The 25,879-nt window shown below is 43.0% G+C and overlaps 1 long non-coding RNA gene across 1 annotated transcript in view; it reads left to right on the forward strand.

Annotated features, from left to right (window-relative positions):
* Positions 1-18,438, forward strand: part of LOC149067875 (uncharacterized) — a 35,398-nt gene extending 16,960 nt beyond the window's left edge. The window contains exon 2 of the long non-coding RNA XR_016195256.1: positions 17,643-18,438. This is a non-coding gene — a long non-coding RNA (uncharacterized LOC149067875). The remainder of the gene's footprint in view (positions 1-17,642) is intronic.
* The last annotated feature ends 7,441 nt before the right edge of the window (positions 18,439-25,879 follow it).

Here is a 25,879-nt window from a genome sequence, read left to right on the forward strand (position 1 = left end):
TTAGATACACCAAACTTTCAAGCCCAACAATTATTTTGCTGTGGTGTAATGTGATAGGCCTCCTCGTGGCGCACTCAGGGTCAATCATTTCCCTCTAGTGGTTAAGTGCCTTGATCGACGCCATTGCATTCCTGAGGGTCTTCCTCGGTGGAAGCTTGTGGCCGCCTGATGGGCTGACTTCACGATCAAGGCAGAAATCACGGAGGATATGGTCTCGCAACCCGACGTAGACTACTGTGTCGACCTTGTGACCAGTTGTATGATCTCTGCAGCAAATGAAACAATACCCAAAGTCTCCTCGGAACTTCCTAAATTTCCTAAACCTTGATGGAACCACGAATGTAATCTTACAATTAAAGCACAAAAGAAAGCATGGAGTAGGTTCCGGCGGTATCCTACCCATGAAAACAAGTTGGCATTTTTAAAAGCAAAGGCGATAGCGAGAAGAACCAGGCGCCAGGCTAAACGCGAGTCATGGCAAAAGTTTACGACCGAAATCAATTCAACTTCAACGTTATTACCAGTACTTCAATGGTTATTACCAGTCTCATCCCATCACCATTTTGAATACCAATGACACTATCATCAGCTATGTGAGGGATATTGCGGATACCATCGCCGCCCATTTCGCCGCTGTCTCCAGTATTGCGAACTATCCCCCATCGTTTCATCCCATTAAATCATCGGCCGAACGTACACCTTCCGGCCTTTTACACCGGAGGGGTACAATTCATTGTTCACCCTTCATGAACTGACGATGGCCTTGCAGCGAAGTCCTGACTCAGCTGTAGGGTCCGATGCCATTCATTATTCCATGATTCGGAATCTCTCATCTGAATCGCTCTCACATTTACTCATTTTATTTAATCGGATCTGGGTCAGCCATTCATTTCCCGACATCTGGCGAGCAGCCATAGTTCTTGCATTCCCAAAGCCTGGCGAAAATCCGCAGCAACCTAATAGTTACAGACCTATTGCTTTGACCAGCTGTTTTGTAAACTCATGGAACGCATGGTCAACTATCGCCGGAAAACCAACTTTCAGGGGCGAAGCTTTACACTTGAGCCAACTTTAAGGGGCGCACCCCAGAGTAATGCAGGGAAGTCGACACTCACCCTGCGGTAGCCAGGCGTCTTCCCACAGTACGTCAGTGTAATGCTGGGCAGCCGTTTCTATGTCCTCTTCTGCTGAAAAATAAAACAATGTTAATTACATTGGTAATTGATCTTTATCCCAGAGGACGTGCATGACAGGATTAGAGTGCCTGTAGACTGTTTGTAGTGATGTGCTGCCGACCAGCTTGTTGTCAGGATCAGTGACGTATTGGTATATATCGTAGTTGGCATTCTTGAAGTACGCTGACCATTGCACAAGTCTTTTGGCTCTGTACTGGTTCCAGGTGTACGATAGAGATTGTAGAAGTCCCTTGTCAGTCGGTAGCCACGGTGACACCTTTTCGTATTCTGCAAGGAGTTTAGCAGGAGTCTGAGCTTGAGCACTAGACATTCCAAATGTATGATTGTATAGATTTTAGAGTCACATACCTGCGTATAGGTATCTGTAGCCAGTTCCTGGGTACAGCAGGTTGTGCTTTAGTCCGATAGCTCCCACGGCGATAAGTCCTGCGTCTCCTGTACGTATGTGTTCTGCGACGAAAGGTCAATCGGCGACGGTGTCCTGCGGAGTATCGCCCTGCGTAGTATCGGCGAGGTCTGCGGAGGTACATACCCCGACGGGCCCCGGTATCGGCTCCGGAGGAGGAGAAGTCTGCGTGACCACATGCTTGGCTCTCGGGTTTACGAATGCTGTAGGCTTTGACCTCGTTCCTATACTTATAGGAAATAACGGAACTGGGCACACGATGGACTCTGTACCCTGTGCCAATAGATAAGTGTGCTGTCCGTGATAAGAGTCCTTGAGATCCTGATCAAAGTGCATGATAAAATTTAATCTTCTGAATAGAGCAGATCTGTTTGATATTAGGATACCAGTCGAACGGGTCTTGATTAGACGTTATGATAACGAGTCGTGCTTTGAACTGTACGAACGCTCCTTTTACAGGTACACGTAGAGGATATCGGTCTATCAGTCTCAAGAGGGAATCAAAGATTAGCCCGGAGTAGAAATCGTTGATGATAACGACGTCTTGGTCCGTGTATCCGTCCCACCAGTCACCTCTCATCTTGTGCGGACTTGCCAGTACCAGGGGGTCCCCAGAAAACGACGCTGGCAGTTTGAAAGTCTCTGGGGGTTTCATATACCATAGCATACTTCGTAAAGAAAGTATGAAATCTAGCGCTTACGCTAAAGAATTTGTCGTATACTTCACGTAGACTGTACCCGTCTTGAAATCTCTTTTGTATTTCTAGCATAGTGCTATATCCTATTGGAGCACCCTGTTGATACACTGGTCTCGACTTTGGAGCAGTACGAGACGTTGTCTTCCCAGTGACACCCAGTATGCATAGTTTTAAGCTGGCTTAGTCTTTTTTTTCTATTGAAGATAGCATATCCTTGATAATGGTAAGTACCTGACTCACCTTGCTCTACCTTGAGGTTAACAATATTTTATCTAAACATCAAAGCGGCTTTAGACGCTTCAGGTCCACAACATGCGATAAGACAAGCATTTGTGAAGAGAGCATATGATAGCTATATTTTTCAACATAGAGAAGGCCTACGACCGTACTTGGAGGCACGGAATTCTTTCTGACCTCTATAATAGCGGCTTGCGGGGCAACTTGCCCATTTTCTTGCTCGCCACATCTTTCAGGTACGGATCGGAAGCACGTTATCAGCTCCCCAAATTCAAGAACACGGTGTACCTCAAGGTAGCATTTTAAGTGTAACACTTTTTATTTTAAGACTCAACGGGGTGTTGAACCAACTCCCGTTGTCTGTCGCTGGCGAACTCTACGTAAATGATCTGTTGATATCGTATCAATCAGTGAATATGAGGTCAGCCGAGAGAGAATTGCAAACCGCACTCAACAAGATCAGCAAGTGGACTCATAACAGCTTCTCTTTCTCCGCTGACAAAACCGTCGCTGTGCATTTTTGCCGGCGTCGTGAGCTTCATGATGACCCACAATTATTTTTAAATAATAGTCAAATACCTATTGTAGAGAATACAAAATTCCTCGGCATTTCATTTGACAAGAAACTTACATTTAAACCTCATATTCAGTTGAGGGCTCGTTGCATGAAGACGATGAACCTCTTGAAGGTCATCTCTTCTACATCGTGGGGAGCTGACCGTAAGTCGCTCCTTCACTTATATAAAGCTTTAATAAGATCGAAGCTCGACTACGGCTCCATTGTATACGGGTCGGCACCTTGGAGCTATCTGAGTGTGCTCGACCCAGTGCACCATCTGGCCCTGCGGATTTGTTCTGGAGCTTTCCGGACGTCCCCGATGGAGAGCCTGTATGTCGAGTGCAACGAGCCATCACTGACATCAAGACGCCAGCAACTTTCCTTGAAATATTTTATCAAGATGAAGTCTTTGCCAGGTCATCCACTTCATCGTGTCATTTTTAATCCCTCATTTCATAGACTTTTTGCTGCTCGCCCTTCATGTGTTCCATCTTACGGTCTTCGTATGAGGGCACTTGTGGAAGAACTAGAATTAGACATCAGTCGTGTGGCCCCAGTTGGAGCAGTCTCTGCCAGATGTCTCTCTTTCATTATCATTATACACAAGAGCCACCACAGCAGATGTCATATATCGACACATATTCTATAGGCACCGGGTTAGGTACAACAGGTACTTCCCCATATATACCGACGGCCCTAAGAGCCCTGGGCATGTCGGTTGTGCTTACATCTGCTGTGAGGAGACATCTTTCAAACTATCAGACACATTCTCTCGTTCAGGCTCTACGTCATATAAGACGCAAACGCCACCGACGATGCATCATCTCTCAGCGCATTGCAAGGACTGTGTTCCTTCACTTTTCACACTCATCCATCACGGTACCACAGTTAAATTTTACTGGGTACCAGGTCATGTTGGAATACCGGGCAACGAAAAAGCAGACAACGCAGCTCGAACAACAACCAACATTGACAATAGCCTTTTGATACCTGCCAGTGACCACTTCTCAATCCTCCGGGAAGTGATGCATCGCCGCTGGCAGGAGCACTGGAACAAATAAATAATAAACTTCATGCCATCAAGCCCACACTTGGCCATTGGCGGGGAGAGTCAACCACATTGTCAAAGTCCATTGCTCATGCTTGTTCATATCATCGTCATCATTTACGACCGCTTTTGGTCAAAGTCACCTTTCACTTCATGACATTTTAAATGACCATAGCGATGCATCTCGCATTTTTAAATTCTTTAAAGTCATTGGTTTTTATAACAAATTATAGATTTTTACTATTCATTTCATTGCTTTTTATCATGCATATTATGTAATCATTTGTTTTGGCGCAGTTTGACCATATTGGTCCTTGCGCCAATAATTCCAAAATCCAATCTGCATCCATATATATAAATAAATGATCTCCAAAAAATTAGTGAAATACTATAAAATAATCTAAAATAATGTTTTGATTACTCACCAGCAATACTTCAGCATCCTTCTTTCTTCATACGATGTATGAAAGCATTTCCTCATATCGACGCGCATCGAATCTGGCCTGAAGAAGTGTCTCTTCGGCAATGGACCTTCATCTTGATTTTTTGGAGTATTGAAGTGGTGCGGAAAAAAACCCTTGGCCACAATGTGTTCGAGACCGAATGTTTTCGGCATGTTGCTTAACGACATGGCCAGAAAATTGAAGGAATCTATCATTCGGATGGACAGAGATTCCAATGTTATAATTTTGGAGCCGTTAGGGATGATTTTCGGTTTGAGACCCTGATCAAGCAAATACCAAAAAACAAACTGTCCATCAAAACCTTTCACATTATGTGCAATTGCCACATAACCCTTATGTTTTGGACTGAATAGAAATTTGCAAAACTTTTCGCAAGAGTCGTATCCTTTAAAAACGAACTCTGTACCGTCAGAGTACATGGCGACACAAAAATTCACGTGTACCACTGCTCTGATCTGTTTCGAATACCGGGCAACGAAAAAGCAGACAACGCAGCTCGAACAACAACTAACATTGATAATAGCCTTTTGGTACCTGCCAGTGACCACTTCTCAATCCTCCGGGAAGTGATGCATCGCCGCTGGCAGGAGCACTGGAACAATCAAATTAATAATAAACTGCATGCCATCAAGCCCACACTTGGCCTTCGAGCTGCGGAACTAACCGAAAGGAGGAAGTTCTGCTTGCCCGGTTACGCATAGGACACAGTCGCATCACACAATCATATTTGTTACTTATTTACGTCTCAACAGGCAGAGATGGACAAGAGAAGAAAAATACAAAAACACACAAACCAATGGAAATACATACGGAAAAAGCATAATAACATGAATATTCAATACTCACATATACTTTTAAGAAATTCCCTTATAGTTGAATTGAACATATTGTTCAATTGTTGAAAAGTTCGCCGAACAGGCCTATTTCCAATTGGCACAGAAAAATCAAGTTGAAGAAGGTGGCAGTCATCAATTATATTATTGACAATTTTATACAAAAAGCGAAGGTAACTTCTTCTTCGGCATTCCAATGATTGACAATGGAAAAAACGTCGCAGTTCAGTTGTACTTACGTCATTGATGTAGACGTGAAATTGCCTGTAAAACATGTAACGTAGAGTTACGAGAGAGTCAACCGCAGTGCCCTCATTGTCAAAGTCCATTGACCATTGCTCATGCTTTTAGTTGTTCACATCATCGTCATCATTTTACGACCGCTTTTGGTCAAAGTCATCTTTCACTTCGTGACATTTTATCTGACCATTGCGATGCATCTCGCATTTTTAAATTCATTAAAGCCATTGGTTTTTCTAACAAATTATAGTTTTTACAATTCATGTTTTACATTTCACGTTGCTTTTTATCATACATAGTTTTTATTTTTCTGACATGATCGATTGTTATGGCGCAGTTTGACCAAATTGGTCCTTGCGCCAACAAATTTGAAATCCAATCCAAAATTGTAACAACGTTCAGTAGTAATCGTTTCTCGCACGAAGAAGGGGCCGATAATGCCTCTGGCGCATATCGCAGTCCATGCAGTAACTTTAGGCGAATGCAGTGGTTTCTCTTCACACAAATGAGGATTTTCGGAACCCCAAAATCTCCAGTTTTGTTTATTTACGAATCCATTCAAGTGAAAATGTGCTTCATCTGTGAACCAGATGCAGCCCACATCAAATCCTTCGTTGTCGATCATTGTGAATCTGGTTCGCAAAGTCAACCCTTTGTCGAACAGCTTTCATGGGCATGGCCTGATGACTTTGGATTCTGTATGGAAACATCCATAGGCCATTTCTCAATATTTTTTGCGTGCTCGTGTACTTCAAACCAGTCTCTGATGCAATTCTTCGGATGCTTTTCCTAGGATTTTGCTGAACAATTCCAGAAACTTTGGCTGCATTTTCAGGAGTGACTACAGTTTGCCTAGGCCCAACATTTCCCTTTCGATCATCATCCACGCTGCCAGTCCGTTCGAATTTGGCGAAGAGCATGCGAATGGTTTTCCGAACTGGAACATTGAATCGTTTTTGAAAACTGCGCCTTGTTGCCGTAGGACTGTGTTCTAATCTGTGATATTTCAGTACCAAAAAACACGTTCAATGGTATTTCAATTTCTACACGCTAGCCTCTTTTCACTATCCAACAGTCGTACTAATCGCTTTAGACTTCGAAGCACGTTTTAAAGGTATCACTCTGATTACAGCTCCATCTGTTAAGAATTTTTGTAACTAAATTTTCGAAATTTCTGTACAACATTCTGTACAGTTTTGCTAATATTACCGCATAATTCTATTGATATTTAATTTTGAAATAAGGGCTTATTCGCTGATCACCCTGTACATATTACGGATAAAAACAACCAGACATAAGACGTATAAAAAAAAGACTTGCTTTGTTTCGATGATCAGCTGAGATTACGTGCACTTGCACGTCGAGATGATCTTCAAAGGCTCGGATTTGTACGGGTCCACAGGGGCCTAGAGGAACACCAGCGCTGGCATGCAGCTCTTCAGCCATAGTTCTCTGCATAGGCTTCCTACCATCCCTAATGGTGTTCAGTTTGGGATCTTCTTCCAAGTACGCCTTTCTAACAATGATGGCACGAGCGCAGCATAGATTCGAATCATCTACTGAGAAAGAATCATAATAGAGCTGGACTTTTTTTCAAGCCGAAGAATGTTACTGTAATGGAACTTGTATTTTTTTTCCTCCGTAGTAATAAGTCATAAGAATTCAACTTCCTTTCCCATAGGTGATTACTATGCTGAATTTAGAGTTCTAAAATCATCGATTGTAAGGGGGTGGGGGAATCATTCCTAAATTTCCTTTCTTACAGTACATAAAATAATGATAGAAACTTTGATTAGTGCAAATGAAAATTTATTCAAGTGAAAAATAAACCCATCGCCAATTAAAATATATACACAGCTTCCATGAAGCACTTCATTCACTACCGTCACGATTGGGGGAGAGGAGTCTTTTCATTCGAGAGATTATAAAATAAAATCATCGGAATGTACGAAAACTAATGTTATTTTCAATGTATAAAACAAATCACCGGTTGCTATAATGAGCATAAGCTAAAGTGCTTATGCCATCGTCTAAAATATATCTTTTATTGTCATGTGCCGACAAACTGATTTGCCGCTGTGGAATTGTTTGTGGTCACCGGGGTAGTTAGATGTGTCAAATTTGTGGGAATTTCTCAACATATCTTCGTAAATGTCATCGGCATAGATTTCATAGCGCAATGAATCCGTGTCAGTGAACAATAAGGTCGCCTGGCCGTACTTTTTCTTGACGTAATTATAGTGGAAGTCCGCTATCAGATGCTTTGATAAATGTAAAATAGTCACACCGGTGTATATCGACCAGGTCTTTGTTTATGATGTTGAAGCTTCTCCTTGTGTGGATGTTATGTTTCCTCAAATTCTCTAACCACTTCCCATACACCTAATTATTCATTACCTTATAGAAATCTTTTTCGAATTCACCGGTGGCTCCCTTTCTCTTCTCGGTGTTGAACTCGATGTATGGGCGGAGCCGAAGACACGTCGAATCGATTTATCGAACACTCGCATCCCCAGCGCTGTGTAGAATTTCAGATTTCTGTATTGTATTACATATGTGGCCTTATCGTTCAAATTTCGAGCGAGTTTGGCACACGGTTTTCCTCATGTACTCGGAGTACATTTCACCGGATGTTTTCAGCCGCCAAAGGAAAATCATTATGGAAGTCATGAACGTTCACCAAGTATTCAAGATCAACCTCCAAAATGTACCCTTTCGCGCTATCATCGGGGATGATGATAGTATGTTGACTCCACTGCACTGGACTTCATCCACCGGAAATCACACACCGAGAGGGGTTCCATCATATTTGCCATACCAATCGTTAATCCATTTATTCTTCTCACCCGGGTTGAATTCTGGGAGCATTGGGTTGTTGGCTCGACTGTATCTTCTAGTGATGCATGAAACCTGCCTCGAGAAAGAGGTGGATCTGTTACCAACTCAAGTTTCGCACCGGTCATCTTGAGACACGCTTGCCAAGCAAAAATCATTATGGACGTATATACATGAGCGCAGTCCACCTTGTAATTCTTCAGGCAGAGCCTTCAAAAACGTCTGTCTCTACGTACAGATCGTGGTAGTCGCCCATGGTCTGCATGTGGAACGTGCCCACACCAGTTTGGCACGCTCGTAATTTTCACTGCAGATAGTTTCGTCCAACTTCTCCATGGACTCGTATGGGTACACATCCTTTCGCATGAAAAGCGGTGACTTCTCACCGAAATTTTTTATGTTCAGAAAATCACCGGCGTTCATAGATTTCACCAGGATGTCCAGAGACGCGGATAAAACTGGAAGGAATCCAAGAATCTTAGATAGCCGAGGCTAAAGGAAATGAATTTTTTCATATTTCTACCTATAACGTCTATCCACTTCTCCTTGATGTGGCCGAGACCTTCCATGATGTAGTGCGAGTCATAGTTCTGAAGGTTGTGAAAAATCAGCTGTAGGTTGCAGTTCGAATGCAGGGCCGATCTGTAAGCACCGGTGATGTACATGGAAAGTCTCTCGTCCTCGATGGTCATCTTTAGGGGCACCGGGTTGTTGAGTATTCCGAAATACGTTTTTCCTCAGAAAGCATGCATTGCAGAAACACATGCACGCTGTCTTCTCCCCGTATACAGTGGATTTCTTTACAGCTAGACAACGACGTAAACGAACGCGCATGGACGGTGGATTCGTAACTGAAAGGAAACGTTCTTGAAGCTTTGATCAGCAAGTTTACATGTCGTGGCAGCCTCTCTTCCGTAAATTTCGAATAAGTATGGGAATATTTAACAGTAAAGTGAGCTTTATCATGTATTCAAGCATGTGACGAGTGCGATCCCTCGATTAGGGTTCGGATATATATGCAAAAATCTTTCCTATTTATAAAATTATGCTTTCATCGTAATCGTTTGACTATTTCTCAAACTGTAACCGGTTTTCCTTGTTTATTTCCATCTTCTTTACTTTTGCTAGATTTGTCGCGTGTCTTTTCCTTGCCGTTTTCAACGTTTCTTTCTTTTCACACTAAAAAAAACGGTCCCTTTCGGGGCCAATTAATTTTATTTACTAAATACGTGTTTTGTTAATTACTATTCAAGTGTAATTTTAACTTATTCATTTGTTATCTGTTCAGTGAGACGGTGCATTCTATAAGTTCGAGATGGCGAAAGCCTAGTATTAGCATGCGCTTAATAGTTAGAGGAATAGGGGTGTAATGTGATAGGCCTCCTCGTGGTGCACCCTGGGTCACGCTAAATCTATCACATGTCATTGTCTTCGCATATTTGTGCTCATATCATTCACATTTCAATAGTCCCGATTACATGTGAATTTCCATACACCTTACAATACTTGTCTTGCGTCTACCTGTCTGTCCTGTACATGTCCTTGTCTTTTGTGTCCAACCCCTCATTGTGGGCCCCGCTTAGGCGGAGAGGGTCGTCCCAGATGGGGCATTGCTTCTATCTGGGACGCTGTCTACCTGCGTGTTTGCCGTGCGTGGAGACCCGTAAGGCTGGAGATGGGGATCCTGGTTAGCCTGATGCGCTAGCTTTGGCCTCGGATTCAGCCGAAACGGGAGGCCTGGATTAGCCCCGTCTAGGTCAATCGGCTGGTCGCCTCGGTGGCTGAAGGGGTTACACTGGGCAGGTAGAGGGGCCGGACTTCGTGAGGTTTCTTGGTGCTGCTTCACGTCGCTCTTGGATCTGGAACGCGTCTGCTCGCCTGTTTCGGTGGTGTATAGTTCCTACCTAACCTGGCGTAGCTAGCTACTAACCTTCTTCATCGGTTACGTGTGCGCGTCCCCTTGTAGGGCTCCATGGTGGGCATGGTCGGTAGGGGCCGAACACATTATCTCCAAAATGGGGAAAAATCAAAATGCACCAAAACGTCAAAGAACTGCTATGAGCGAAACTATTGTCACTGATCCTGCTCCTACTGTTTCATTTTTCTTCCTGCATTGTACTGACACTGATAAACCGCTGGCCAAAGTGTCACCATTCATAATAGACAAAGCTCTCTATGGCGCAATAGGCACATTAAAATCAGTGAAGGCTCTTCGTTCAAGAGACCTTCTCATTGAAACTAACACACCTAAACAATCCGAACTCGTTCAAAAGCTCACATCTCTCGGAGACATTCCAATAATAGTCAAAATCCATCCCACGTTGAATTATTCACGTGGTGTCATTTCAGACACTAACTTGATTAACATGGATGAAGAACTACTAACAGAAGAGCTGGCGTCTCAAGGCGTAACATCTGCCAAACATATTATGAGCCGCAAAGATGGCAATCCAGCTCCATCACGTAACATAATCCTGACATTCTCATCACCGACATTGCCGAAAGATATTAAGATAGGCTATTATAGCCTCAAAATCCGCCCAGATGTTTCAACTGCCAGAAATTTGGTCACTCACGAACGGCGTGCTGCAGTCAACCCACCTGCGCCAAATGCGGTGAGAAGGACCACATTTCGGACAACTGCACTTCAACATCATTCAAGTGCGTCAATTGCGGTGGCATTCACCCCGCATTTGACAGGAAGTGTCCGAAATGGAATGAAGAAAAAGAGATCCAGAAGATCAAGGTCCTTAATAACATCTCGTATATCGAAGCACGTCGTCGCATAACATCTAACCAAGCTCCAATAGTTGGTAAATCATACGCCAATACGACTTCACAATCACCGACTACTAACAAGATTAACAGTGTAACAAAAGTTTCTATTACAACGCAGACCGAACCAATTGCTAACACATCCACTCAAACTTCATCCAATCAACCATGCAATAGTTGTGGCTGCTGTTGCTCCGCTGGATTCCGGAGGGAGTCCACTACCTCCGAAGAAGAAGCGGGAAAAGCAACAGCGAACACATTCAAAATATCTACTGGTACCAAACCGAAAATTAGTTCTGGAAATAAAACAAAAAAGAAACCTTTCAAGACCGGGTATTCCAAAAAAGCCATAGATGGAACATTCGTGGTCTTAGATCTAATTACGAAGATCTCAAGGATTTGATCAATCGATATCATCCTGTTTGCGTGGCACTCCAGGAAACTTTCACGAAGCCCTCGGAGACATGGAACATCAGGCGACATTCCCTGTTCCGTATCGATTACGATGACGGGAGTAGAGCTTGCCGCGGTGTTGCTCTGCTGGTTCCACATCACGTGTCGTCGCCCGTTCTAACGCTGCGCACGAACCTGCAAGCCATCGCAATGGAAATCTCTACAAGCCTAAGAATTACCATCTGTTCTATTTATTTGCCACCAAATGACACCATCTTACAGAGAGATCTAGAAGATCTGATTGATCAATTACCTCCACCATTTTTTCTTCTTGGAGACTTCAATGCTCATAACATGATATGGGGTTCTAACAGCAACACCCCTCGTGGGGAAATGGTTGAACGGCTATTAGACCGCATAGACCTCGCCATCATGAATGATGGCAGTTTCACTCATTTCCATGCCCCAAACAATAGTTTCACTGCAATAGATCTATCCTTATGTTCACCCTCACTCTTGCCCAACTGGTCCTGGTCGGTCGATCCGTACCTCCACGGGAGCAATCATTTTCCTCTAGTGGTTAAGTGCCTTGATCGAAGCCATAGCATACCTGAGGGTCCTCCTCGGTCGAAGCTTGTGGCCGCCCGATGGGTCAAGGCAGAAATCACGGAGGATATGGTTTCGCAACCCGACGTCGGCAGTTGTATTATCTCAGCAGCCAATGAAACAATACCCAAAGTCTCCTCGAAACTTCCTAAATTTCCTAAACCTTGGTGGAACCACGAATGCAATCTTACGATTAAAGTGCAAAAGAAAGCATGGAGTAGGTTCCGGCGGTATCCTACCCATGACAACAAGTTGGCATTTTTAAAAGCAAAGGCGATAGCGAGAAGAACCAGGCGCCAGTCTCAACGCGAGTCCTGGCACAAGTTTACCACGGGAATCAATTCATCTACAGTCATTTGGGACCGGATCCGAAAAATCAATGGTCATTATCAGTCTCATCCGATCACTTTTAAACACCATTGGCACTATCATCAGCGATGTGAGGGATATTGCGGATACCATCGCCGCCCATTTCGCCACTGTCTCCAGTGATGCGAACTATCCCCCATCGTTTCATCCCAATAAATCATCAGCCGAACGTACATCGTACACCTTCCGGCCTTTTACACCGGAAGGGTACAATTCATTGTTCACCCTTCATGAACTGACGACGGCCTTGCAGCGAAGTCCTGACACAGCTGTAGGGCCCGATGCCATTCATTATTCCATGATTCGGCATCTCTCACCAGAATCACTGTCACATTTACTTATTTTATTCAATCGGATCTGGGTCAGTCATTCATTTCCTGACACCTGGCGAGCAGCCATAGTTCTTGCATTCCCGAAGCCTGGTAAAAATCCTCAACAACCGAACAGTTACAGACCTATTGCTTTGACCAGTTGTCTATGTAAGCTCATGGAACGCATGGTCAACTATCGCCTTATGCACTACCTTGAGGTTAACAATATTTTATCTAAACATCAAAGCGGCTTTAGACGGTTCAGGTCCACAACATGCAATATGTTACGCCTTGAGACATCAATAACACAAGCATTTGTGAAGAGGGAGCATATGCTAGCCATATTTTTCGACATAGAAAAGGCCTACGACCGTACTTGGAGGCACGGAATTCTTTCCGACCTCTATAATTACGGCTTGCGGGGCAACTTGCCTATTTTCATTAAGAACTTTCTCGCTGTACGGATCGGAAGTACATTATCAACTCCCCAAATCCAAGAACAAGGTGTACCTCAAGGTAGCATTTTAAGTGTAACACTTTTTATTTTAAGACTCAACGGGGTGTTGAACCAACTCCCGTTGTCAGTCACTGGCGCACTATACGTGGATGATCTGTTGATATCATATCAATCAGTGAATATGAGGTCAGCCGAGAGACAATTACAAACCGCACTCAACAAGATCAGCAAGTGGGCTCATAATAACGGCTTTTCATTCTCCGCTGACAAAACCGTCGCTGTGCATTTTTGCCGGCGTCGTGAGCTTCATGATGACCCACAATTGTTTTTAAATAATAGTCAAATACCTATTGTAGAGAATACAAAATTCCTCGGCATTACATTTGACAAGAAACTTACATTTAAACCTCATATTTCACAGTTGAGAGCTCGTTGCATGAAGACGATGAACCTCTTGAAGGTCATCTCTTCTACATCATGGGGAGCAGACCGTAAGTCGCTCCTCCACTTATATTAATACGATCAAAGCTCGACTATGGTTCCATTGTATACGGGTCAGCACCTCGGAGTTATCTGAGTGTGCTCGACCCAATTCATCATCTCGCTCTCCGCATTTGCTCTGGAGCTTTCCGAACTTTCCCATGGAAAGCCTCTATGTCGAATGCAACGAGCCATCACTGACATCAAGACGCCAACAACTTTCTTTGAAATATTATATCAAGATGAAGTCTTTACCAGGTCATCCACTTCATAATGTCATTTTCAATCCGTCATTTCATAGACTTTTTGCTACTCGACCTTCATGTGTTCCATCGTACGGTCTTCGTATGAGGGCACTTGTAGAAGAAAAACAAGTAGACATCAGTCGTGTGCATGGAGCAGTCTCTGCCAGCTGTCTCTCTTTCATTATCGTTATACTCTAGAGCCACCACAGCAGATGTTATATATCGACAGATATTCTTCAGGCACAGGGGTATGTACAACAGGTACTTTCCCATATATACCGATGGCTCCAAGAGCCCTGGGCATGTCGGTTGTGCCAACATCTGCTGTGAGGAGACATCTTTCAAACTTCACGACACATTCTCTATTTATTCGGCAGAACTGTACGCAATCCTTCAGGCTCTGCGTCACATACGACGCAAACGCCACCGTCGATGCATCATTTATACCGACTCTCTCAGCTCATTGCAAACACTGTGTTCCTGTACGTTTCACACTCATCCATTCATTCATGCCATTTTTCATGAACTGCATCACCTCATCCATCACGGTACCACAGTAAAATTTTACTGGGTACCAGGTCATGTTGGAATACCGGGCAACGAAAAAGCAGACACCGCAGCTCGAACAACAACTAACATTGACAATAGCCTTTTGGTACCTGCCAGTGACCACTTCTCAATCCTCCGGGAAGTGATGCATCGCCGCTGGCAGGATCATTGGAACAATCAAACTAATAATAAACTTCATGCCATCAAGCCCACACTTGGCCACTGGCGTTCGAGCTGCAGGACCAACCGAAAGGAGGAAATTCTGCTTGCCCGGTTACGCATAGGACACAGTCGCATCACACAATCATATCTTTTACTAAGAGAGAGTCAACCGCAGTGCCGTCATTGTCAAAGTCCATTGACCATTGCTCATGCTTTTAGTTGTTCACATCATCGTCATCATTTTACGACCGCTTTTGGTCAGAATCATCTTTCACTTCGTGACATTTTACCTGACCATTGCGATGCATCTCGCATTTTTAAATTCATCAAAGCCATTGGTTTTTATAACAAATTATAGTTTTACAATTCATGTCATTTTTTTACGTTTGTTTTCCTTTTTATATGTTTTAGTTTTTTGACACGACAAAAGGACACTTTTCTTATTTTTGTGTCATGTTTTGGCGCAGTTTGGCCAAATTGGTCCTTGCGCCAAAAAATTCAAAATCCAATCCAGGACGACTATCGGAAGCGATTCTGACCATTTGGTATTGTCGTGAGCAATGATGACACTTTTTAGGGTGCGATGAAATCGCTCGACCAGACCATTGGCAATTGGATGATATGCAGTGGTTCGTATGCGATCTGTTGGAAGAGATGAGATTCAAATTGAGTTCCACGATCTGTGGTCACTGTTGAGGGACACCCAAAACGACTGATCCATGAATCAAAAAATGCTTTGCAGATGGTTTCGGCGCGTATGTCTGGTATCGGTGTTACTTCGGGCCATCTTGTAAATCTGTCTATCATGGTAAGATAGTAGATGTTCCCGTTTGATGGTGGATAAGGGCCTATAATGTCAATGTGCACATGTGAAAAACGAGCGTCGGGAAGTGCGAAGGTGCTCAGAGGTGCTTTTGTGTGCCTCTGGATTTTCGATCGCTGGCATGATTGGCAGCAGCGTACCCAAGCTGTGATGTTTTTGTTCATGTTTGGCCACACATATCGTGAGCAAATGAGGTTTTTTGTTACAGCGATTCCGGGATGCGTAAAATTGTGAAGGTGGTCAAAAATCAGCTTTCGATACGAGTCTGGAACGAAAGGTCTGGGTGAGCCAGTTGAAATGTCACACCATAATTCACCATCTGTTAGATGACATGGCTTCAGTTCCAGCTGTAGAGATGTGTTGTTACCCTTCAAAATTTCTTTCAGTTCCGGGTCGCTTGATTGAAATTCCCCGAATTCTTTGAAATTAATGTCCTTAGAACCAGTTATTGCGTCGATTTCGATTCTTGACAGTGCATCTGCGACAAAATTTTGAGAGCCTTGGACGTGACGGATATCGGTTGAATACTGGGATATCAAGTCCAAATGACGAAGCTGTCGCGGCGAACATTTGTTTGGATTTTGCTTGAAGGCATAAATTAGGGGCCTCTGATCTGTGTAGATAATGAACTCCCTGCCTTCGAGCATGTGCTTGAATTTTTTTATAGATGAATAAATTGCAAATAGTTCTCGGTCGTATGCGGACCATTTGTTTTGACTTTTGGACAATTTCATAGAGAAGAATGCGATGGGTTCCCATTTGTCGGCTAATTGCATGAGAGCACCACCCACTGCGACATCTGAAGCATCTACCCAAACACTTAATTTAGCTCCAGGAAGTGGATGTCTCAGGAGTGTGGCATTTGCCATGGCATCTTTGGCCAAAGTGAACGACTTTGTTGGTCGTTGGCACGAGCAGAACGAGGTGATTTTTTATTTTCATGACCTTCGAGAAATTTTATTAACGGATGTAACAAATCGGCAGCTTTCGGAATGAAACGTCGATAAAAATTGTACATACCGAGAAATCTTCGAAGTTGTGTCAAGGTCGTTGGTTGTGGATAATCCAAGATTTTTATCGAGACATCAAGATAATCGACGACGAATTCAAAAGAAAGTCCGCGGAAATGGACAGAGTCGATCGGTTCATCGCGTGTAAACAAACCCAGTACAACTTGTTGATGCAAATGGCCGAAAATCAAGGACGGTTGTGATTTTTATTGCAACACGGATTTCCATATTTCCGACACGTTCGCCGTTTTCTCGAACGTCAGTTTGTTTGGAATATCTTGGTCGTACGTTTCGGGACAATAGAGCAATTTCTCCGACTCCGTGCTGTACTTGTCCATGCAAGGAACAAACACCTGCAGTTTCGCGTTCTCCAAACTAGTGACGGACATGACGCAGGGTGAAGTTTCGTCCTACGGATCGGCGTGCTTCAAATGCTTGCAATCGCATTTCGTACCGTCCCATCCCGGAAATCCGTTGCCTTTGCAGTAGGAAGATGCTCACCGGTTTATATCTCAGCGACTGGTATACGTATCTGTCGTACGTGTTCACGATTAACAGCCCTCGAGCGTTTTTGACGAGCTTGGGAAATACGGGCATCGCGGGATAAAAATTCTCCATCGATTGGTAGTATTTTAGTAATTTAAACCGTTTCGGAGGAAGGGATTTCAGGAAAACGCATTTGACCCTATTGAGTGTTTATCAGGTCGATCTTCGTACCGGTATCTTTTTCCTCGAGTTCTTTCACGGCAATGTGCAACGCCGCGACGTCGTCGGATTTTGTTTCGTAAGCGATTTATCTGGCGCGGATACCTAGAACTTGGCCTTTTTCGTACACTGTTAGATAATTGGTTGATGTAGACATTATGAATAGTGATATATCGGTAACAAGGTATTATTTCTTAATATATGTAAAAAAAAATATTTTTTTTTTTTTTTTTTTTTAAAGGTTTATACAGCAGTATCAGAATATATCCCACATTATGTTTCGAAGGCAGCAATGGCACTCCTCGAACAAATCTCCGGCAGTTGCAAGCATCTGCGAAAGGTGGTCCAAAAAACGTTGGAAGGATTCCGCAAAATGGAAAAGTTGACCGTTCTCGCACCGCCGAACGAGCCAAAGGTGCTTTCGCTGGAAGATTACCGCGGCACGAAAAGACGTGTTCCAGACATTGTCCGAAAAGATATAATCGTCGGGCGTCTTCCTGCACGTAAATTGCCACCACAACGACGAGGTGAGATTTTCGCAGCGAGCACTACGTAAGATGATGTCGATACAGTTCCTGTCACTGAACATTCACGTCAACCGCAGCAATCGTGACGAAATATACATTGCTACACCTCTATTCGTTCAGGCAGCGGCCGTCGTTAAAAGTAGTATTTTACGACGGTGTCTGTTTCCATCCGGAACAGTTCCGCGATTGCGTCGACTTGAAGTGTTTGGTGATTAGTTCAAGTATATTGAATTTCCACACGTTGGCGAATATCGTCGGTGCAACGGCGCTCGTCGGACAGTGTGCAGGCCGTCGTCTCACGCTGGATAAACACGCTCGAGTACTTGACGGTGCCGTGCGTCGAACTGGCAGAGGAAGCATGGGCGACGCCCAATCACAATTTACGACGGATCAGTCTAGTTTAGTAATAATTAATTAATTAATAAAAAAATTTTTATCGACGAGGAAAACATTTCTCGATAACGTTGTGGGGATTCTGCGAATCCGCTAAGGAGCTGCCCACCAATCGTCTTATACTGCATTGTTTATGATCCTTCCATCTCACGTAACGAGCGTCCATAGTATAATCCGCATATAACACGAGATCTATCGGACCGGCAATCTTACGCGTAACGACGAATCCAATGTTAGGATGATAATGTAAATTCATGTTCAGCGTTTCGGGTATTTGGCCATAGTAAAATGTTACGTGATCCCCAAACATATTGAACATGAAGAAATATTCCAAAGGTGAAAATTCCACGTTTTCTGCGTCTTTAACCTTGATGTTCGTAGTAGCGAATTTATGCCAGTATGTTAGAGTTTGCACGAGAGTTTTCAAAACGCTTTTAACGGTGTCCGATTCGAAAGCCATCGTCACCTCGCTATCCGTCTTGAACATGTTTCTAATCCCTTCGGTGAGAAACATGCCGTCCGAATTTTCACCTCCACCCGACATCATCAATCTCACGTAATTTTCGATACGCGGATTCAATACGTATTTGTAGGGAGCCCTTCGCTCACGACCGTTTTCCCCAGCGCCAGCTTCTTGTCTAAGAATTAACAGAACGGTGTTTGCTTCGAAACACTTGGACATATGTATCTAAACGTAGTCAGGGACCATGTCGCTCTGGTTAAATTCTTTGACATTCATAGAAAGTCTGATTACATCGGCTAAATGTTTCAACCCGGTAAAAAATGCCGGTTGCATTTGATTCTCGATTCTAAAAAACAATTAGTCATTACTTAATTTTTCACATATAAAAAAGCGAGAGAAATGTTCCACGAACTCGTCGATGCGCTCGTGGACGACAAACATCAAGAACGATTTGCAATCCGCGTTCCAAGGGCTCTTGGAGCAGTCGGTATATATGTGATGTCTTGAAGCGCTGAAGTGTTCTTGGAAAGAACACTCGTAGGTTATCGATTTCTTTAGAAAACAGATGAGTGAAAAACCTATAGCAGTTATTGCAATACATTAAACTCAGTATTTTATTGAAATTGGATATCAGATTTCGATGAATGGTTGGCTAAAGTGGAAAAAGATAGTTTTCTTATGTTTTGGCCAGAGGAACAGCGAATTTTAATAACCATTCTGTTATAGAACACAACTGCAGCAGAAGTAGCTCTTATAAACCAAAAGGAAATCAGTAATGAAATCTCAAGTCGCAGGGTACCAAAAAAATTGATTTCCATTGCTCATCAAGCAATCGTGTAAAAATATTCGTTACACATGTTGAATATGCTTACTACAAAACACGTAATGGTCACATACATTTCTCTCAATAGATAAATGAAAAGTTATAGCTGATTATGTATACACAATTACTACATTACACGTGAAAATTATATGTTATGAACTTAGATTGGTTTTTTTTTCCTGTAAGATAAGGCATCTTGGATTGGATTGGATTTTAAATTTTCTGGCGCAAGGACCAATTTGATCAAACTGCGCCAAAACAAATTATAAAAATAAGAAAAATCATCCTTTTGTCATGTCAAAATACTGAAACTATGCATGATAAAAAGCAACGTAAAGCATAAAACAATGACATGAATTGTAAAAATCTATAATTTATTATAAAAACCAATGGCTTTGATGAATTTAAAAATGCGAGATACATCGCAATGGTCAGATAAAATGTCACGAAGTGAAAGATGACTTTGACCAAAAGCGGTCGTAAAATGATGACGATGATGTGAACAAGTAAAAGCATGAGCAATGGTTAATGGACTTTGACAATGTGGGCACTGTGGCTGACTCTCTCGTAATAAAAGATATGATTGTGTGATACGACTGTGTCTTATGCGCAACCGGGCAAGCAGAACTTCCTCCTTTCGGTTAGTTCTGCAGCTCGAACGCCAATCGCCAAGTGTGGGCTTGATGGCATGTAATTTGTTATTAATTTGATTGTTCCAATGGTCCTGCCAGCGGTGATGCATCACTTCCCGGAGGATTGAGAAGTGGTCACTGGCAGGTACCAAAAGGTTATTGTCAATGTTAGTTGTTGTTGTTCGAGCTGCGGTGTCTGCTTTTTCGTTGCCCGGTATTCCAACATGACCTGGTACCCAGTAATATTTTACTGTGGTACCATGATGAATGGCATGAATGAATGGATGAGTGTGGAAACTGACGGAACACAGTGCTTGTAATGCGCTGAGAGAGTCACTATAAATGATGCATCGTCGGTGGCGTTTGCGTCGTATATGACGTAGAGCCTGAAGGATTGCGTACAGTTCTGCCGAATATATAGTGAATGTGTCTGGAAGTTTGAAAGATGTCTCCTCACATAAGGCATCTTGAAGCCTCTAAAACCTATTTTAGCATTCTTAATTTTATTTTACTCCAACTCTAATACCTTATCACTTAAACATAAGTCCACAAAAGGCATTTTGCCCACAGAGTTGGCTAGAAAAAGATACCCATAACAAATATGAATATACACTGCTGGCCACCGTAAATGCAACACCCTGAAGGAAGCATGCAAATAATATGAAATTTACAACATGCATTAACGGAGGTGAGATATGCAAATGATTAGAATTTCAGCGCAGACGCACATCACGCGCGCCTGTAACGCCACTTCAAAGCGCTATTTAAGGCTTGGAAATTTCGACGATTTGAAGTACGGCAATTGTGTTTTTCTTGTGGTTTTTTTCAAAAAAACGATCATCTTTTGATCAAGTATCCGAGTTCGACAGAGGAAGGATAGTGGCCTACCGAGATTGTGGATTATCTTTCAGGGAAATCGGTAGTCGTGTTGGACGAAACCATACAACTGTAATGCGGATATGTGATCGTTGGATGCAGGAGGGTACGACGTGTTCGATCGCATCCACCTCAGTGCACCACTTCACGTGATGACAGGCGTATTGTGCGTATGGCAGTGACGGATCGCTCAGCCACATCACGAACCATAGCACAGCACATTCAGTCTGTACCGCATCATCCAGTGTCTGCGCGTACCATTCGACGCCGTTTACAGCAGAGTGGTCTGTCCGCGAGACGTCCATTGCTTTGTCTACCCTTGACGCAGAACCACAGACGTCTCCGCCGCCAATGGTGCGATGAAAGAAGGATGTGGACGGCACAATGGAATGAAATTGTCTTTACTGACGAGTCACGCTTCTGTCTGCAACACCACGATGGTCGGATTCGAGTCTGGAGACACCGTGGAGAGAGGATGCTGAACAGCTGCGTTATGCACCGCCACACTGGTCCTGCACCGGGTATTATGGTATTGGATATCACTCTCGCACTCCTCTAGTACGCATTGCCGGTACTTTAAAAAGCCAGCGCTACATCTCCGAGGTGTTGGAGCCAGTTGTCCTTCCTTACCTTCAGGGCTTGCCCACAGCCATATTTCAACAGGATAATGCGCGACCACACGTGGCACGCATTGTCCAAAGGTTCTTCGTCAATCGCCAGATTGAATTGCTTCCCTGGCCAGCTCGCTCTCCGGATCTTTCGCCGATAGAAAACATGTGGTCCATGGTTGCTCAACGATTGACCCAGATTACATCCCCAGTGCCACACCAGATCAACTTTGGCAACGCGTGGAAGCTGCACCCCAAGAACACATCCAAAGTCTCTTTGAATCAATGCCGAGGCGTGTGGCAGCGGTGATCAACAATGGCGGCTACTCTGACTACTGTGAAGTGTGGTTCCTGCCAAAATCAGAAGTCTATAAATTTAATCATTTGATGCTTGGTCAACATGTTATCTACAAAATAAATATTGTTGCGATATCTCTTGTCTTTCTTGGTGTTGCAATTTGGGTGGCTAGCAGTGTATTTCTAAAATACAGCAACCTAATTAAAAATGCAATTATAAAAACAAATATATATACCTGATAAAATATAATTCATTGCCTATAAATATTTATGGTTGTCTTATGTAAGTATGGATAGCTTCTCGATTTACCCCATCATGTTTATCATAATTCTTTTTAAATGTGTCAACTGTGTTAAAATTCTAATTTAAACATTTAATTTTTTGAATCTCTCAGCATAACTCAAACCCAGTGTGCCAACAAGTACACACATTGCTCTTCTTTGCACCCCTTCAACCAAGTCTCCATGATGTGAACAAAGTCTCTGAAAAGCGGAAGAATGACTTCTGGAGAACAGTTTTCAAAAATTAAACAGAGCTTTTTATTTGATTTTTTGACCACCGCTGATGACACAGCAGGCTAACTAGGATACCCATCTCCAGCCTTATGGGTCTCCATGCACGGCAAACACGTGGGCAGACAGCATCCCAGATAGGGCATACGTGAGTAGCAATGTCCCATCTGGGAGGACCCCCACGCGAACAATCGGAGCCCACAATGAGATGTTGTACACACATCGCATATACAGGACCAAACAAAACGATAGACAAGAACTGAAAGGAAGGTGTGTGGAAATAAACATGTAGATTGGATTGGATTTTTTTGGCGCAAGGACCATCAAGCTGAAGTAAACACGTATCCTGGACTATTGCAAATGAAGGATATGAGCACAAATATGCAGAAACAGTTGATAGATTTGGTATTACCCAGGGTGCACCACGAGGACACTTATTACATTACACCCCTCTAGTGGACACTGGTGCCAACATATTCTTGATTTCTGCTCGTACAAGCTGTATGCTGCGAATGAAACTGCAATACCACCCTACAGCATAAATATACCTCACTATTGACTTGGCTTTGTGTGGAGCATCTCCAGTGGCCAATTATAGCCTAAGTAAACAATGGCATACTTTGCAGATCCGGGGTTACTTTCTAATGGCATGCATCGCTTTTTTGCCAAAAAAACGTCCTGGTGCTAACAATTATAGAGTGCACAATGTATTTTCATGATGTTTTCTTATTAACCAATTTTTGAATAATTTTGCATTTGCGCAACACTTTGTTTAAAATATTTTTCCAAATACATTTCATTCAAATTTTTGAGAACGAAAAGGTCTAATGAGCATCTTGATATTTTTTAAAATTTGCTTACTATGAGTTATGAAAAATTAAATTTTCAGAAATTTATTCCAATTTCCTGACCATGAATTTTGATTTCCTTGGCGCAAGGACCATCTAGGTGAAGCTGCGCCAAAACAAATCTATATATATAAAATTGATTTTCTGTGTGTGTATGTTCTCTATACAAATCTACAATTTTAGATCGATCGTCGCCAAATTTTGCATATATACCAAATGGGACCCGACTTGAACGATAGGCTACTTTAAAATTTCGTCAGAGCAGGGCAAATGCCCCAAATGGGCAAAAAACTGTCGGGCAACAATGGTTTTTGGGCCTCAACAATCACTTTCCGAACGTTTACTTTGGTTACCATGGTTCCCTAGCGATGAGTTTCAGACGTGTATATGCCTTTACAACGGTTTGTCACTTCTTTAATGCTGCCAGTTATGTATAATAGTTTATGCCTTTATAATGGTTTGCCACATTTTCAATATACTCTCAGTAATGAGGCTTTTTGAATAGACGTCGTAATCATCACCATCATCGCTTTGAGAACGTCAGGAAAAGGGTGATCCTCATTGAAATCAGCGCTAAAATTGCCGATTTTAATGTAGAAATGCGGAAATTTGGTGGGGTTTTCTGTCACATCAATAATTTCAAAAATTGTATTCAATACTCGATTTTTGAAATATTGAGTTTGCTTAGAGATATACGAAGCCCAGAAAATTAAATATGAAGTAATTAGCCGGACCTACTTTCGAATGGTATCCATGCGATAACATTAATTTTCATGCTTGAGAAGATATAAAAAGTTGAAATCAATGTCTCAGTATTGTCTTTTGATATTTATTTGCATAAATTCATATAGTTTAGGATGTTTTAAAATTAATTATGGGCCCGAAAAAAATTCCACAGCTTTAACTAAGCATTTTTTGAAGCAGAAACAGGCAGAGATGGAATAACTTGAAGTTCAAAGGGGGGGGGGGGAAATCAAATACCTAGCGCCCCTTAAAAAAGGAAAAAAAGTATTCATTTCCACTTTTCTTTATTTCATGAGTCGCGCTGGAAGTCGCCATATTGGTGAACTTAGACGCGGTTTGCATGTCCCTCAAAGAAAGAGAGAGATATCATGTCATCCAAAAAAGCCTCATTGGAGAAAACCCGGGCAACGCCGGGTATTATAGCTAGTGTCCCTATAAAATTGATACAAGACTTGTTCTTCTCATGTCAAAAAATTGAAAGTATTCGTGAAACGCAAAACAATGACAGATTGTAAAAACTATAATTTGTCATACAAACCAATGGCCTTGATGAATTTAAAAAAGCGAGATGCATCGCAATGGTAATTTAAAATGTCGAGAAGTGAAAATGACTATGACCAAAAATGGTCGTAAAATGATAACGTTGATGTGAGCAATTGACGCACTTGAACGGTGAATTAGTGCAGTTGTCCGAAATGTGGTCCTTCTCACCGCACTTTGCGCAGGTGGGTTGGCTGCGGCACGCCGTTCGTGAGTGACCGTATTTTTGGCAGTTGAAGCATCGAACGGGGTTAGGGATGTATGGCCGGATTTTGAGGTTATAATAACCTATTTTGATATCTTTCGGCAACGTTGGTGAAGAGAACGTGAGAATTATATTACGTGTTGGAGCTAGATTGCCATCTTTGCGGCTGATGTTACGCCTTGACACGCCAGCTCTGTTAATTTAGTATCTGAAATAACACCACGTGAATAATTCAACGTGGGATGAATTTTGACCGTTATTGGAATGTCTCCGACAGATGTGAGCGTTTGGATGCGTTAGTTTCGATGAGAAGGTCTCCTGAACGAAGGGCCTTCACTGATTTCGAGGTACCTACTGTGCCATAGAGAGCTTTATCTATTACAAATGGTGATACTTTGGCCAGCGTTTTTTCGGCATCCGAAGAGTGCAGATAGAAAAATGAGACAGTTGATGAATTTGAAGCAGTTCTTTGACGTTTTGGTGCATTTTGATTTTTTCCCATATTTGAATGAGTATCCACGCCTACGAGTAGACGCACACGTAACCGGTGAAGGTTAGTAGCAACGTCAGTTTAGGTGAGAGCTATACACCACCAGAGCAGACGCGTTCAAGATCCAAGATCGTCGTGAAGCAGCACCAACAAACCTCAACTACGTCCGGCAGGCCCGGCCCCTCTACCTGCCCAGTAGTGTAACCCCTTCAGCCACCGAGACGACCAGAGCCGATTGACTTGGACGGGGCTAATCCGAGGCCAAAGCTAGCGCATCAGGCTAACCAGGATCCCCATCTCTAGCCTTACGGGTCTCCACGCACGGCAAACACGCAGGTAGACAGCGTCCCGGATGGAGCATACGCTAGAAGCAATGCCCCATCCGGGAGGACCCCTCCCCGCCGGAGCGGGGCCCACAATGAGGGGTTGGACACAGAAGACAAACATGTACAGGACAAAACGAGACGCAAGACATGTACTGCAAGATGTGTAGAAATAAACATGCAATTTGGGCTATTG

The sequence above is a fragment of the Pholcus phalangioides genome, unplaced genomic scaffold (genome assembly GCF_987345545.1).
Source record: "Pholcus phalangioides strain wild (caught in Gottingen) unplaced genomic scaffold, Ppha-v1.0 ptg000028l_1, whole genome shotgun sequence".
Classification (NCBI taxonomy): Eukaryota; Metazoa; Arthropoda; class Arachnida; order Araneae; family Pholcidae; genus Pholcus; species Pholcus phalangioides.